Source organism: Gambusia affinis, linkage group LG15 (genome assembly GCF_019740435.1).
Source record: "Gambusia affinis linkage group LG15, SWU_Gaff_1.0, whole genome shotgun sequence".
Taxonomy (NCBI): Eukaryota; Metazoa; Chordata; class Actinopteri; order Cyprinodontiformes; family Poeciliidae; genus Gambusia; species Gambusia affinis.
The window spans coordinates 5017381-5034471 of NC_057882.1; the positions used below are offsets into that span (position 1 = coordinate 5017381).

At 38.2% G+C, this 17091-nt stretch overlaps 1 protein-coding gene across 6 annotated transcripts in view; it reads right to left on the reverse strand.

The window, feature by feature from the left end:
- The window catches only part of zbtb16a (zinc finger and BTB domain containing 16a), a 188171-nt gene that overhangs the window by 135222 nt on the left and 35858 nt on the right, over nt 1-17091 (reverse strand). The gene's annotated exons all lie outside the window — the stretch shown is intronic.

Genomic DNA, 17091 nt, shown 5'->3' on the forward strand with positions numbered 1-17091 from the left:
GGCATTATTATGACGTTAAAAGAGTCGGCAATAACTTAATAAACAAAATGGTAAAACAATACATATATTTCCATATTTTACGTTTGATACAGACTCACTTCAGTTTATTCATACACAGAAGTAAAATGTCATCAGAAGTCAGACGAATCCAGTTTAACTAGAGATAATTGGATCAAATTAGGAAATTTGTCTTAAAACGGAAACTGGAGAAAAACTTTCTCTAAGTCAAAGTCAAGTTGATTTAGTCCTTTGAATTTCTGAAGTTAGCACAAAATGTTGCTAACCTGCACTCTTTCTCATAACACCAGTCTGTGCCACCTGTAAACATGGTGGAACATTAAGTATAGAAAATTATTTACCGATACAAAAAAAATAAATTTACTCTGCTATGATTATGTCTCTCTTAAAAAAATATTCCCAACCACTGACTTGGAGGTATTTAGTTTTCTTTAGATAAGTCCTTACAATTTAAGGTTGTTCCCATATTTGTTGAATTTTGACAAAATGAACCAAGTTTCACCCACATGGACACTGGATATATTTAAAGACAAAGAGCAACAGATCATTCATGGGGATTTACTTTTTATTCATAAATCGGGATAAGCTAAATATAACTAAATATCGTAGTAAAAAAATATGCTAATCTGAACAAAATAATGCCTTTTCTTATTTGTAGTGTTTATAAGGTAACACTGACTGCCAGAAAACTTGATATTACCTAGTTTATTTGCTAAGTTAACTATCACCAGCTAGCCATATTGAGGCAGTTTATTTTACCGGCACAATAAATAAAAATTTACAAATAAAAATAACCATTAGCTTGATGCTAAAATATAAATACAAAGATACATTTTAAAACAACTGAGTTTGTCTTAGTAATTAATATTTGATATTTATAGAAATTCTGAGCTTCAGCCCCGATGTGCAGATATCTGAAAGCTAAGTTACTCAAGACAATTAAACAAAACTATGAACAGTGACTGGCAATGAATTAACACAGAAGAACTGTGACACATATTTTAAAACTAAAAATACTATGCCAATTCTTTAAAAAGCAGCCTAAGAAATGTTTTTCTGAATAATTTAATCTGAAACATTCTTTAGGTGGCTGGGAGATATTTAGTTGAACGTATAAAATTGATCATTTGATGTAAAACCTCTTTTCCCCCTGCATATATCTGCAAATCGACTTGCAACAGCATTTGACAAGTTCAACTCGCAAGGACTGAAGCAATATAAATTAAATAGATCGCATGCATTTACTGTGAAGACTCTGGGCCAAACACTGCTCCGTCATTTTAACTTGAGCGTTAAAACAATCCGAAAGACGTGATAGAAATTATCTTAGCTTGAGGTTTTTCAGAGCCCAGCTTTCCAGGCCATCTTGAAGCAATAATTGACAACACACTTACCACCTCCAGCCATCACTAAAGCATGTGTTTGAAGCAGCAAATGAGCCCGAGTTACATTTAAATACATTTAAACGTGGGAATCGCTGTACTTTTTACAACACTACATAAACCTGGCATCTATTGTAAAAACTCCCATGTTTTTACAGACAAATTAAGTTGTAAAACATGTTGTGCTTTTAAAACATGACACATTATAAAACATGATGTAAGCTTGAGGTTTTTTGGGTTTTTGTGCGACATTTTCTAAGTTGTGACAATACTGGATTTTGACCATTTCTGTCCTGCAAAGTTATATTTGTGTGTTTAAGTTTGAACTGCAGTAGAAGTTCAGTATGTTGATTGCAGTAAAGCCCACTAGATGGAAACCAAAACCTCCCCCATGTTTTACGTAGTGAGTAAAAGGTCTCAATGTGGTCAGTAGGAGACAGACAGAACAGACGTATGAATAAATATGCTCTCTTGGTAGTTTTTTTTAGTTCAGACCGTGACCTTAAAAGCATCTGAGTCCTTCAGCTCAATCTCAGATACTTAGAGAGCGAAAGAATTTACGCAACAAGTGGTTGACTGACACCACCTACTTAAACAAGGTGTGTTTGAGAAACTGGACCCAAAGAAACAGGAAGAAAGATCTCTCTCTCTCTCTCTCTTTCCTTTTTTTCTTTTTAAAAAGAGAACAAAACAAAAACATCTGAAAGACCTGCAGGATACGCTGGCATTTCTGAGACATGGAGTCAAGTCAGGATGTTTCAAAAACCTCGTTTGGACAAACACCAGACAGACAACAAAATGCTGCAGAGCTGGAAGTGGAAGGAATTTATAGAGGGGTGGGGGTTGCCATGCTGGTCATACTGGTGTTGGTGGGAGGGAAGGAGCCTAGCGGTGCTGGAGGTCAGGGGTCAGCTTCTTGCACTCAACAGCTGTCCTAAAAGCAGCCGAGATAAGGACTGAAAGCATCCTGTGTGTGTGGTTGTGTTGTGTGTGTATGTCTATAAGTGCAAGTATATATGTGGTGTGTGACTAATACCACTAATATCTGCCACTGGGCAAATAAGATACAGTAAAGCCTGACCGACTGGAATCTCACGACTCCACCATCTATTGCTCAAACTTTGACTCAAGTGTTGAGAAAATGAGTAGATTACCCAACTGGGCCAATGAAAGAGGAGGGAGGTCAAGGCTTGACCGGTAGGCCGGGTCATTCATCAACCACTAATGGCCCGAGCTTTATGCTGTCATGATGAATGACCTTTGTGCAAGAGGGAAACGACACAAAGCTTAACTGCAAGACAATGGCATCAGCAGAGGCATCCATTCTGCACTCGTCAATCGAAGTCTGAAGGAAGCTGGAGTTTGGGTGTGTTTGTGTGTGTGTTGGTCCGATGAGAGGTGTTTTAAAAAGTTTGTGTGTCTGTGCGGGGCGATGGCTTATTTCCAGCTTTGAAATGACATGCAGAGACAAAAGCAGCATTACAGGTGGCGACATCTTGTTTAGGCCTGCATGGGCTGGTCTGTTGTTCACTCCTGGACGGAGGTTGGACAGGTTTTAGTCTGAAATTGGTCAAATAAACAACTACATTCTGATGCAAAAAAATAACCCAAACAGAATCCTCATAGGTTTATCATTATCTGTAATACTGACGCAGCTCATATACAATATTTGGCTGAAGATTATATGAACTTAAGGACAATTTGACAGGTTAGATGGTGTTATGACTATAAAGTGAGATGTTACTACAAACGGTCTAACAGTCACAGTGCAGTAGAGATACCATGTTAAGAAAAATTAGGGATAACTACAGCTACATTTTTCCTATATTTTAATATATACTAAATGCAATCTGTTGTTGAATTGGTTTTGGATAGAAACTTAGAAACTTTTTAAACTATTTTGAATAATTAACTGAGCTTACTACACTGCCAGCATCAATTAGAATGCATGCATGATTAAACTGAAGTGATTTTTATTTTTTGTAAAGTACCACGAGTTTACAAACATATATATTGTGAACTGGTGCTATATAAATAATAAATAATAATGAATTGAACATATATGCACTTCCTAATTTGAGAATTCAGACTGAAGATTGAATGTGAAATCTAGCATCTCTTTTGCAGATCTGAAGAGAATTACACTGTCAAAAATCCTGCAGCTTTGAGGTTCAGATGCACATAACCTTAAGGCATTTCAATAATTCATATGAATGCAAAACTACACTCTTCAGCCAGAGAGCTATTGGTACCTGAAAGGCGTTCAAAGCCAAAATCCACACTTTATCTCCAACAAGTCAGGATCTTTGTCACATTATCAGTTTCTTCTGCACCTTCACTGTCACCATGAACCATGAATACCAGCTACTTCAGAGCACCACAGTTAAGATGTATACAGTATATTTATATGCATTCATGGGGACATCTGCTCTTTCCAAAAATTGATTCTGCTGCGTATGACGACCCCTGAGTGCACAGCCGGGGTCATGGAGTGCTATCTTCAGCTACAAGAAGGATAAGAATTCCTGCAACAGATGGTCTGGCCCCCACAGAGACTGTTGGGTCACTCCGGGTTTATACCAAAAAAGAGTGTATGGAAGACCAAAACTGCAACTAAAGCTGCATCAATTATAAAATGAGCCTGTGTTTATTTTAAATATTTAACTGAACAAAATAGACTAAAGTCACAATGATGAAAGATTTTCGAATTTACTACAGGATGAAAAGTTACAAATACCAAAATACTGTTTGATTTTATCACATGGCGAATTTATAGTTTACCTAAATATGAATATTTCATTGGTAAATTGTGTAATTACATACTCAAAACTACAACACGATATAAAAATATATTATGAGTATATTTTGCTAAGGACAGTTGCCATGGAAAAGTTGTTAGTTTCATTCCAGCTTCCTCTTGTCCCCGCCCGTGCCTCTGGGCAAGGCACTTAATCACCTATTGATCACATAAATCACATCTGCATATCAGTGTACGAATGTGTTTAATTGGGTGAATTTGACTTCCAACATGATAAGATTAGTCCTATATAAATTCAGTCCATTTACCATATTTCACAATTATTCTTTGGATTTATGTCACTTTTAGCTTTCCGTAAGAGAAAGGCAGCAACATGCTTAAAAATAACTTCTTTTTTTTTTTTATCAGAAAAAGTGTGTAAAAAAAAAAAAAGTAATGGAACATAAACCTGTGATATTAAAACTGCCTTTTCATTATCCAGATATGACATTCTGCGCTTTTACATCCTGTACCGATGTTTGTAATTACATGGGTATTGACATTTGTGAGACAGGAATAAATTCTTGAATCGAGTACTAAAGTCAAGCCGGCTGACAGCACTTAGTAAAGTAAGTCAGGTTTATTTAAATGCTTTTCACAAACTAAACTACAGAAAAACTTTGAAGTGAATAATTAAAGTGCTGATAAAAAGTTAAAACAAAACAACAAAAACATGATGCAACTAGAAATCCGCTGAAAGTTGTTTCTCTGCAACTCTTGGTTTTGGTTCCTTTCCGATTGCCTCAACTGATTGATAAGATAGCAACTATTTATCAGTATTGTGAGAAAACCAACACTTGGCTAACCATTAGCCACTAATTACACCTAAGCTTTCATCTGTATCTGGGTTTCCTGTCGGCGCTGAGCTAATGGGCCATTTCTTATTTAATGAATCTTAGTCACATTTGATTCAAATAGTTTAAATTTGAAAAAAAGAAAAAAAAAAAAAACGATCAGCTGGCATCAGTAAATATTGAGTATAAGGGCCATACTAATAAAACATGAAGTTATAAGAATAAAGTCATACAATTCCAAGAATTTAAGTCATAGTATTATCAGAATAAAGCCATATTATGAAAATGAATTCATATCAGAACAAATGAGAATAAAGCTGAAATAAAAGAATAAGGGTGTAATAATATGAGTCAAAGTGCTTTGAGAAGTCATAAGTTTGAGAATAATGTCACACAGTACGATTTTGTTATAAGAATAAAGTTGAAATATTATGTCTATTTCCATAATATTACAAGTTTATTCTCATTATTCAAGTGGCCGTCAATAGACGCTGTGGCAGAGGATCAACGTTCAGCAGATTTCTGGTTGCATTTGTGTTTAGAGGAGTTTAAGTTCATGATTTTGAATGGTAAATGGACTGAACTTATATAGAACATTTTGACCACTCAAAGCGCCTTTACACTAGAGTCACATTCACCCAGTCGCACTCACAAACACACACACATTTATACACCAATACACAGATCGGTAGGCAATTTGGGGTAAATGTGGCAGGAGGAAGCTGGAATCGAACCTACAACCTTCCGATCACAAGATGACTACTCTACCAAAGAGCCACAGTCGCCACAGAGCCAAAGTTTAAATCCGTTGATCCTTAAACCACGATGAATACAGCCATGAATGAAACTGGATAATGACTGATCGTTTGTCTGCAAATTCACCACTCAGAAAATGTGGAAAAGCTGCTCACTGTTTGTGGTTTGCAAAACAGGCATCCTCTTCTCTCTACATTACCTGACATCTCTGATTTTGACCGATGAACGACTTTTTTTTTTTTTTTTTTTTACTTCCCTTGTCACCAATGTTAACTGGAATGGTGCTGCTGGTATAGGCTGTGCTGCAGGTGCAAAGCATGGTGGGACTAACCGATCCGGCTCAGGTCTTTGTGTCTGGTGATCATTAGCCGAGTAACGCGTGATGTAGCAGTTCTGCAGGAAACATTGTTGGGATGTCATCTTAATGGAATGCAGCAACAAAACCACATGGTTTTCAGCACAACTTGGTTTCAAATAATCACTGGAGATGCTTGGTAATAAAATCTGGCCGTTCTCCTCACAAACCGCTTTCATGTGTTTTCCTTCCCAGATTTGACTAAAATCCATCAAGTGTTCTCGAAAGTAGTTTAAACACCTTTTAGGAACAAATCTTGGTTGATTGGATGCATTCAAAAGAAATCTGATTAGATGCCTTATTTGATGCCATCAGATCCATGTGTGCATAGAGGCTAATAATGTTTGTTGCCCCATACCCGACTTTACTGGGTACCAAGTGGTGACATCACAATCGCATCTGACAGAGGGGCATTTGGTGGCCATTCTGACAGCCACTGAAGTTATTTTCTATAAAAAAAAAAAGTGCTCAGTTTACTGCGAAGAAATCTTAATGTTAGTCCAATAAATAACATTTAGAGTTGCTCTGCTTTGAGGTCATAGTTATATTCTGTCATACTTATGAGTTCAAACGGGAATCAGAAAATAGAGGTTAATGCAAAGTTCTCAGATAGAAAATGGTAAAATAAAGAAAAAAATAACCATGAAAGGCTTTTCTATAGTTGACATATTGTACCTAGAACATGTTTGATTTCACATAAAAGTCTGGTTTTAATTTACAATAACTAAGAGGCTTTGTTTTTCCATTAGAGTCTGTTTAAAAGCTTCTCGATGTACCCTAGTAAACTCGATGATGCACGAAAAAGGCTGCACTAAGAATAACAGCGGGCTCATGTGAGTGATCCCAAACAGCCTATCAAGCAGAGCTGGAGGGAACTCCTTTTCCTCCGTGCCACTATCACTTCCTCATTTTGAGGTCTGGATTTATTTTTCCAGATGCTGAATAAGTGTCGAAAACCACAAGGCTGTGATATTATTAAAGAAAGCAGCTGCTGACACACAAATCCGTGCACACGTGCAAACCCCAACGTTCTCTTTTTATTTTTTTGTTTCTTTGTGGTCAAATGTTTCTTCTGTGGCATTTTCCGTCCAGTTTGCTAAACTATTGAAAGCAGCACTTAAATAAAATTGACAGCAGAAGCGGTGCGACTCCAAGCACGCCACGTTGAATCAGCCACCTTGAATCAGCCACTTTATCTTTTTAATAAAATTATGCTGCATGCATTCCTCTCCTTCTCTGATCACAGAGCGGGTGTTGCACTTGGCTGAGTCAGGCGGCCTTTTGGCGGGAAGTCCACCTCTCTGATGTGTTTTATTAAATGCAGCCATGACTATTCCTTGGCGTTATTTTAAAGCATTGAAACTGAGCCTTCCTCTTCAATAGTCTCCACTGGAACCATTCCTGTTGGCAACATCCCAGTCCTCCAAACAAATTCTGCCCTGTGACTGGCACTGGGCGCCTTAAACAAAACACAACGTTTTTAATTAGCTCGGATACGAATTAGAAGAGCAGAACACACCTGACTGCTGTAATTGGCCGGAGCATGATGCATTGATGGTGATGGCTGAAGGCTCTGGTTCACGAAGACATTTTTTCTAATGCATGTCTCTCAGACAACGCAGACCTCCCAATTATTGATCAGACGCAACTGGAACCTTCATACCACCAGAAATACCACATTTCACATCAAAAATATGAAATGTTTACAGGATCAAATTTCAAGAGTTCTGCTGTCATTTTCCACATTTTTGGATAAATCCAAAACTTCAGACTGAATTTATGGACAGACAAACAGACAGAGGAGCGGATGATGATGATGGATGAATGCAGCAGGAAAAAATTTCAAAACTCAAAATATTTGTCTTTGCTTTTATTTTATTTTTTTTACAGCGTTCCAGATCTGGAAAATACTTGAATCCCATATGTTTCCAAACTTTTCCTGACTGTGTAGGAACCCTGATTCCTCCAAAGTTTCAGGATCTGCAGCAGCTAAAATAAAACAAGTGGTGAACAAACCCAGACTATCTGTGTGCTGCTGCTCTCGCCTGAAGCCACACAGCGGTATCACTTGTAGGCGGCAGAGGAATCTGTTCAGACGCTCCTGAGATGAATATCAAGACAGGTGCTGGTGACTGCACTGTATATTCCCTCTCTCTCGCTAACGCTTTCCACCCTCGCTCATCATTCCTCTGTCACCTCACTGAAAGGTTGGTGTCTTTCTCTCTCGCAGGGTGTTTGTTCAGATGTGGGCAGCCAGGACCATGTGCACTGCCTGGGGCTTAACAATGAGATTAGACGGTGACAGTGACACGGTGGCATGGCCAAATGATCTCCAAAACCAAAGGCGGGGGCTGAAAAATACAGGATGTTCTCAGCTTCAGACATCAGTCTGAGACTCTGTATTCTCTCCTGAGCTGCTCTTCTATCATATTTAGGTTTGGTTAGATTTTTATTGCAGCCAGAAGGACGCAAAGTTGCAGCCTGAGCTACAAACCTTTGATTAAAGCTGTTAAAGTGTGACTGGATGTATGGATTTGCTTTACACTTACCAAAAAGGTTTCGGTTTAATGCTGTTTTGAATATTAAAAAAGAGAAGTGTTTAATAAGTCAGAGGGCGATGCATCATTCATATTGCACATGAAAATAATGTTATGAGAGGAGGCGTAAGCAGCTAACCCAACGTGATGAATTTATTCACTTCATGCTCCCTGTCAAGGATATCTGAAGACTCCTTCAGACCTTTTGTTCTTTCTTTCTGGATGCCAATACCGCGTCTGAAACTAGTTCAATAACTAGTTCATATTCAATTTTATAAAGACTCTAGATAAGTAACTTTGAAATATCGTAAACTAGGCAAATGTGTTCTGACAGCACACAAAACAAAGCTACTACGCCATGGGCATCAAAAGTCCATTTATCGTAATAATAAAAAGAAGACAGCATTTGAGGATGCTGGGTGGTCAAGGCATGAACCCGGGGCTCTTTGTAGTCCATCTTGGTTTGTCACGATATTGGGAGGATAACAATGGAGGAAAATTAAAGCTGTAAAGCTCACTGTTCCAGAACAAGAAAATCTTAGCATGTTTTCCTGATTAAATAAACTGGATTCATTCATTCATTTCCAGTGAGATTGTGCTGCTGTTATTAAAGATATATTCAGTCTTAGTTCTCTTTACAAGGCCTGCCGGTAAGTATGAAGAGTGCCGCCTTTTACTCTTTTGCCTGTGAGTGAAAGGGGATATAATACTGAAGAAATCTCTGAAATTGTGTTTTTGCACAAACTCTTTCTTAGTGAAGCCCTGGAGGTCACTTTTTACTGGTGCTAAGGTCTGTTAAAGGAGTTTATGTAGTTATGAAAAGCTGTTTGAAGTAAAACAAGTGAGACACTTTCAATGTTAAACACTTAAGATTTCATCACCCTTAGAGTGCTTGTTCCCCCCTCCAACCCACGCTTCTGCAAGAAACTCCTTAGTACAAGGTCATTCGCTTGTCTTACAAAGAACTCTCACTCAAAAGATTTCAAACACTTTCTGACATGCTACAGAAACAGGATTTTTTTCTATGTTCAAACCTAAAGATTTGGTTATTGCTCTCCAACAGCTCTTCTTAAATTGACTCTAAAAATATTTTAAACATTCAGGTAAGCAGGAGATTTGCTCACTCAAACAGAACAGCTTACATTCAAACAGAAACAAAACTCCCTGTGGCAGCATCATCACTGACAAACACGTGTTGAAACATGCAAACATAAATGTCCAAATCTCAACCTCTGCATTTTTTTTGTAATTTCATTAAAATTATACTGACTTTCTAACCTTAACAGAGCACACATGAGATCATATTACACCTGGATCCTGATGCCAAATATTCATCACTGTATATTAAGGGAGTGTGATACTCATAATTTTCTATAAATTACTTTCGAATTTAATTATAAATGTAAAAGCTGTTTTTAATGATATTCTGATTGAGTGAAGTGGAACTATGACAAATTTTAACTGAGCAAAGTAGAAAGTTTTTCTAACTGTAACATTACTGGATTCGATACACATTTGATAACTAAAAGATGCTGTAGCTCCCCCCCCAAGTCTATCATGGCAAACAAACATGCTCTTTCACAACCTGCTCTATTTCTGGCACTGCAGCGGCTTCAAAAAGCGAGTTCTGCTGGACAAAGGTCCAAACTGCCACCTATCATCAAAGCATTGACGGCAGGACCAGACGTGCCATGTGGCAGATTTTATTTACATCCAGACCCAAACCAAATACTGTAGTGGCAGAAATATGCGTTTCAAAAGTAGGATTAGAGCTGCTGCACGAAGTCCGGGACAGTATGAAGTAATAACAGCACAGACCGCCTTAACTGTTGTGACGATAGAGTCCGTTGCACCTTATCAAAGCTGTAATTCTTGACAGCCACACACACATCTGTCAGTGACTACATTTCCTCTGAGGATTATAAGACTGGTGGACAAGCATGCTGCCGGTGCTGCTTTAGCTGAGCTCCTTCAAGGAGGAAGATTTGTTGTGTGATGGATTATTATAACCCCACCACAAACATTTCACAAAGATACAGCTGGTAGAAAAAAAATTTGAATATATTTATTTTTCTTCAGCTTTTTTTTTTTTTTTTTGATCACACTTCACAATTTCAGATCGGTATTTATTTCACATAAAAGCAAGTTGAGATCTCTTTTTTAAGGGAATAAAGCTGTTCCAACCAACCTCTATGAGAAAGTTCATCATTATGTCTTGTGAAATAATGAATAATGCAGATCCACCGATATAAAAGTTTGGGCCAATATATCGGCATTTGATAGTAATATTGCTGCTACGCCAGATAGCTATTTACAGATATTATTTCTGCACATGTTCGTTAAGAAATCCCCTGAATAATAGTTTTATTACTCTCAATTTTTTAATCTAACGTTTCTAGGACCTTCACTAATAGATCCTATTGGAAGCATCTCCAGCTTGTCCAGCCAATAGTCATAGTGTAGCGATGTCTGGTGATCGGTCTATTGTGCATCTTTCTTCCAACATGGTGGGTTGCAGACATCATATGAAACCACCCCATGAAAGCCAGCTGAACACAACATGTCTGTATTTCACGTTTCGGTGAAAGAAAAAGAAAAAAAAAAGAACCAACTCAGTTGAGTGACGAGACTTTGAAGCTTTGCATGGTTTCCCTTTGCCCCTGATGTTTTTGTGACAGAGTCTGGACACTGTTTGGAGTTTCCCTCAAAGATGCCTTTGATCCACACAAGCTGAGGAAATACTATGCCCCATACAAGAGCAGCAAATTGCATCGACATTGAAGGTGATAAATACAGAGGCAATGGCTTCAGATTATTGCATTGCAAACTCAAAAAAAAGTTTCTACTTCAGAGGCCAAACAACAGAATAGGTGTGATACATCAGGTTGTGCTGTTAATAAAACTTTACACTGAAGCCGCACTGGCTGAGTTTGTGGCTTCAAGACGTATTCACGTTTCAAAAGCAGTTCTTTAGATGCGAGTCAGTCAGGGTAACTGTTTCTGTGCAATAAAAGGACATACTGGAGATTTTCAAAAATGCATCTTTGTGTTTAAAATAATAATAATAACAAAAAAAGAGTAGTAAATTTTAAACCAGCTGTTGGATATTTATGTATTTTTTGAAGATGGAGAGCGTCAGTAGAGACGGATTAGGTTAATAACAAGTTAACTACACCCAACCACACACTTTCATCTTCAACCTCCACAGTCGAGGACAAAATCTACAGCTGTAGATTTTGCTGTAGACAAAATCTACAGCAATTCAAAGAATTTCAGCAAGTCTTTGAATTGCTGAAATTCAAAGACTACATGAGAAACTGCAGACAAAAATCTAGTTACATAAAATCTAATTCAATTCAAATGAATCCAATTCATTCAAATACACTCCTCAGTCCATTCAAAGTCTGGGTGAAACATTTAAAGAGGCACATTGCGTATAAAACCGTCTGTTTCGATGAAACACTGCAAACCATTTCCGAAGAGCTTTATACGAAGACCACAAGAGGCCATGCTAGCAAAAGTGAAGCTCTGTTTTGTTTCCTTAAGAATAGATTAGATCAGAACAATTCATTAAATAGTGGCATGGAGTGAAAGATGCAACTTCAACTAATTTAACACTGAGATTGCAAACAGGACCGTCTCCCTGAGAAGTGCCAGGACTTTCAATTAAAATCTAAAGAATTCAACTTAAGCTACAAATGATTCACTTGTGCAGCATATTGTCGATACGCACTTTCCAGTAATATAATGTGCCTTGATTTATCCAATAAAAGTGACCATTTTCCTGAACAAGTTAACATGGAGAACTATTGGCTAAGTGCAAAAAAACTATTTGTTCTGCTTAAACTATTTCCCGTCGAATCACATTACAACCTTAGATTTCTGTGCATTTTATTGAAATTTGACATAAGAAAGTCTGTGATCATGTCTTGTCACCAATTGTCACTAGACTTTCACTAGGCCATACTAATAAATCAATATTCATTTTCTTTCATTAATGACTATTCTTGACAAAAGCCTTAACAGAGCAATTGTACTTATGTTGAGATCAAATTGCACACAGGTACAATATTTACTAATTAGACTAACTTCAAGGCAATCAGTTGAACTAAATTTAATTTAGGAGTATTTAGGTAAAAGGGGGCTAAAGCTCAACTACAATGCACATGACACCATTCAGGTTTCTGTTTGAAATAAAACTATGGAAACCATGCATCATCTCGTTTCAACATGACAGTAAAGCATCACTTTATGTCGGTCTGTCGGACAAAACATCAATAAAACACATTCAGGTTTGAGACTGTAGTGTGTAAAGACGAGAGAAAAGAACTCATAACACATTTCTGAGGAGATAATCGGGATCTGAGAGCTGCGCAAAAATATTCAGAAGACGTCCATCCAGGCAGCGAGCCGACCGCTGCACTCTGTGGTGACATTACGAGACTTTAGCGCAGACAACACCTTCCCTGCAACGCTTCCTTTGGACCAATAAAATCATAAAACGCCTCTCAGGCTGCTTCCCTCTCTTTCAGCGTCTCTTTGAACTCGGGTGACGCTCACTGCAGCAGAGCAGAGACGGCAGACATGACAGTGTGAACAGCAACAGTCTGGTGCTAGACACCACTTTACACCACGGCTGCAGTTCTGAGTTCAAAGCCCGCAACTGGGGAAAAAAAAAAAAAAAAAAAAAAAAAAAGATTTTTCCGAATCATAGGAAGGGTAACCAATACGCCGGCCAAGTACAAAAGGGTTTATTTTGGCGGCTTTTTTTGAGTGCCTGACGGGTTTGGCGACAAAATGGCGGCGGATGGGATGTGTGGGAAGGTCTTCGCCAACGCGTGAGCTACATAGTGAGTACATGTCACCATTCCGGCAGAAATAAAAGTGAAACCGAGACAAAAATCGAGGGCGCGGCGGAAGAAAGAAGGGCGATGTTTTGAAAACAAGCTTGAATAGACGAAGGTATACAGTAACACAAAGACGACAGCGAAGCCCTTTGAAACCAGGAGCGATTTAGCCCAGCACCAGGCATGGAAAACAGCAATTTTACAATTCTCCTTTTGAGGGGTTTCTTCTGTTTGGGTGGAGTGTTGAGGGGGTTAGTGGCGCGCTGGCAGCGGAGGCAATCTGGGTCTCAAGCACATCTAAGGTTGGGCAATTAGTTCCAGTGCCACTATTAATGTGGTGAAGGGGCGCGCTCTGCGGGGGGCTGAGGGCCCGGCTCAAAGGGCTGCGGTCCTCGCTGGGAAGATGGGGGAGAATGTGACCGACAAAGGTGGGGGTCAGGACCTCGGGGCCATGTGAAAGCTGCACCGTGTCCACTGACCTCTGAGTGCTGGTACAGGCCCGGCCGCCATATTGCACACCATCACAATGAGCCAGTCAACCGTTACACTTATTTTTGTCTGTTGCGATAAGGACAATGTCCGTCCTAATATCTGGAAAGAAAAGCCGGGCTGAATCTGGTTCCCCAAAGAGACCGGGGCCAGATTTTTATCTGCTGAGGTATTTAATAAAGCTCAGCATTGAACCAATTACTGAAGAACGCCTTGAATAAACTTCAGACCTTCAATTTACATCTTATTGCACTCAGCTTCATAAAAACCAATGCATCCATCACAACCTAATGAGAAAGACACAAGTGTTTTAAAGTGACTCAGGAGCCTCCAGTAACCAGAATAGACACCGACTTTGCTATGTAAAGATCAATGCCCCATCTTTATCATATTTATGGATAGTCAGAAATTCAAACACTTTTTATGCAGTGGTGTTTGAACCTTTCCCCACTGTGGACAGAGAAGTTTTACCAGTAAAAATGCCAAATAATTTAAAAGCGAATTATTTGCTTTAAATTAAACAAAGCCGAGGAAAACGTTTTGAAAAAGGGTCTCAAGAAAGTTGTCCAGTTTTCAGTCGTTGGCTTCAATACTTTTTTGTTCCGTTGGTCTGAGAATTTTCTTTTTTAAAGTAAATAAATAACTTCCAATAGGCAGATGTGTCCAATTCTTTGTTTGAGCAGAAAGCCCCCCCCCCAAAAAAAAAACAATAAATGGAAAGAACTTTGTATTGATTAAGTCAATGTGATATTACCAGTAAAAAACTCACCCTGAAAAATTACAGATTCCCTGAATACATCCCTGAATTTATTAAAATAAAATGCCATTTTTGTCATAAGATGGCATAAAAAAAATATATGCCATAAAATGTTTACAATTCTTGAACTGCAACTGAGGGTCACACTAAATTATTCTAATGGGTGCAAATTAGTCAAAATAAAACACTTGTGTTCCTAGAAAATGCAAAAAGAAAAAATATATATAAATAAATAATAAAATTCACATTGTGTAATTATTCTAAACATGTCTTTTGCTTATTAGAAGGTTCAAAATGAAAATATCTCACCTCAACTGAAACAAGCAACGATGAAGAGAATGCGGGTCAGAAACAGAGATTATATTTTTGTTTTTGCCGGGTTACGCTGTTGCCTATATTGTACTTTAACATCCACGCCCAAACCCACATCCCTCTCTGCTTTTCATCACCTCCACAACATGTCAAGGGCATTTGGAGGACAGAAAGTAAGACGGAGACAAAGTGGGACCGGGTGTATTATTTCTGTTACTTTCTGCATGTTATGCCTCTGGATTTGAAAAATGTCTTCTTGCTCCGGCATCTTTTTAATGCAAGTCCCTGCCGTAGTTTCAGGATGGATGGATGAAGGCAGGAGATGCTGACTTATAGCTCCGCTGCTGCAAAGCTGTGGATTAAAATGTGGCTCCTGGTGGCCATTCAGAATATTAACCACCAATCTTTTGTCATGGATGAGTAAAAAATATTTGTTTTCCTCAACAGCTAGTCTAGAAGACCAAATTACATATATTTTCATTAGTAATTATTATTATTAGGCAGCATTTTTCTACTTTAACCTTGCTTTAGTAAAAAATAACTTCTAAATATTTGTATTTTAGCTATATATTGTTTTATATAAAATATCTCCATCTTGGTCTATTTTTTGCATTTTGGTAATCTTTTGGATTTTATTAATATAATCTAATGAATATATGCTCTTAATATTACTGGCTGGCATTTGCAAAGCAGCAAATTCAGGAGTGCTTTTATTTTCCTCGTCACCGATTGGCTGTAACCTCCACGAGTGCGGATAAGGAAAACTGTAGACATTAGCTTCTGTGGTGGTGCACTGTGCATGTTAAGATATATTTGGTAAGATATATTTGATACATTTGGTGTTTGAATTATTAAAATAGGCAGTTGCAAACATATCTCAAGTATTTGTGGATTTCAGCTACTTTCAGGTGGCTGGAAATACCAATAACCCACTGAAGTAGTAGTATTTATTAATTATTCTTGTTATTATTCCTATTCTTCTTCTACCTCTTATTATTATTATTATCATCATCATCATCATTATCATTATTATTTCTCCATTTAAAGCTGTTTTTTGTAAAAGAAAATGTGATGGAGTATTCTTCTTTTTTATATTTTTATTTTATTCCTAGCATTTATTTTTATATAAAAAAATAGATCCCAACCTGAAGGCACATATCAGCTGTCTGTGTTCTGGTTTATATCAGTTATTTTTTTATTTTGGCTTTGCTTTGGATGTCGTAAAATGGTAAAATAAATAAGCATCGATTGATTGATCTCAGCCAATCAAATGGTTGATGCTTTGACGTGCTGGAGCTTGAAGCAGTTTATTTGTATTTTCTTAAATGTCTAAATAATACATCAAAGCATCACTTTAATCAGTCTTCAAAAAAAAATTCCACAATTTTCATAAACTACTCCAAAAATGAGCAAGAATCATAGAACTGTACAAAGATGAGTTTCATGAAAGTATTTTTCGGGAAGATGAACAACCGCCTTCGTCTCCTGATTGGTCGGCGTCGGTGACTCCAGCCAGATTCAAATCTTTGGCTGCGGTTTGCTGACCGCTACAGTTTGACAGAGTCCTTTGTGTTCCCTCAGGACAAAGGGGGTGAAAGGTGGTGGTGCTGTGGGGGATAGAAGAAGCTCACACCCCCCACCCACCAACGTACCCCACCTCATCTGTAAAGTTCTCTCTGGCTGACCTTTGACCCCTTCTGCCTTTGTCCAAGTAAAAATAACTAAATCTGTTCTGGCAAATGAATGCCTTTGAGACCGCCGCCCTTGTTGTACAACTCTGCGTGGCTTTTTCCCCTCCGTCCGTGCCTGATAATGTGGAAGGTTGACTTAAAGATTACGTTCAGATTAAGTTGGAGTCTTCTGGCAGATGGTGGCGCTTCTCTTTCCCGCTCGCCGCTGGCCCTGGGGTAACTTCTTGTTTCTTAATGAAAGACGGCAAACAGAAAATTGTCTTGTAATGAACCTGTGAGATTAAGGTTAATAAATGTACTTGGCAGCCACTGCGTTAGTTAAGAGTCCGCTCGATTGGACCGTTTGGGTTTTAGGA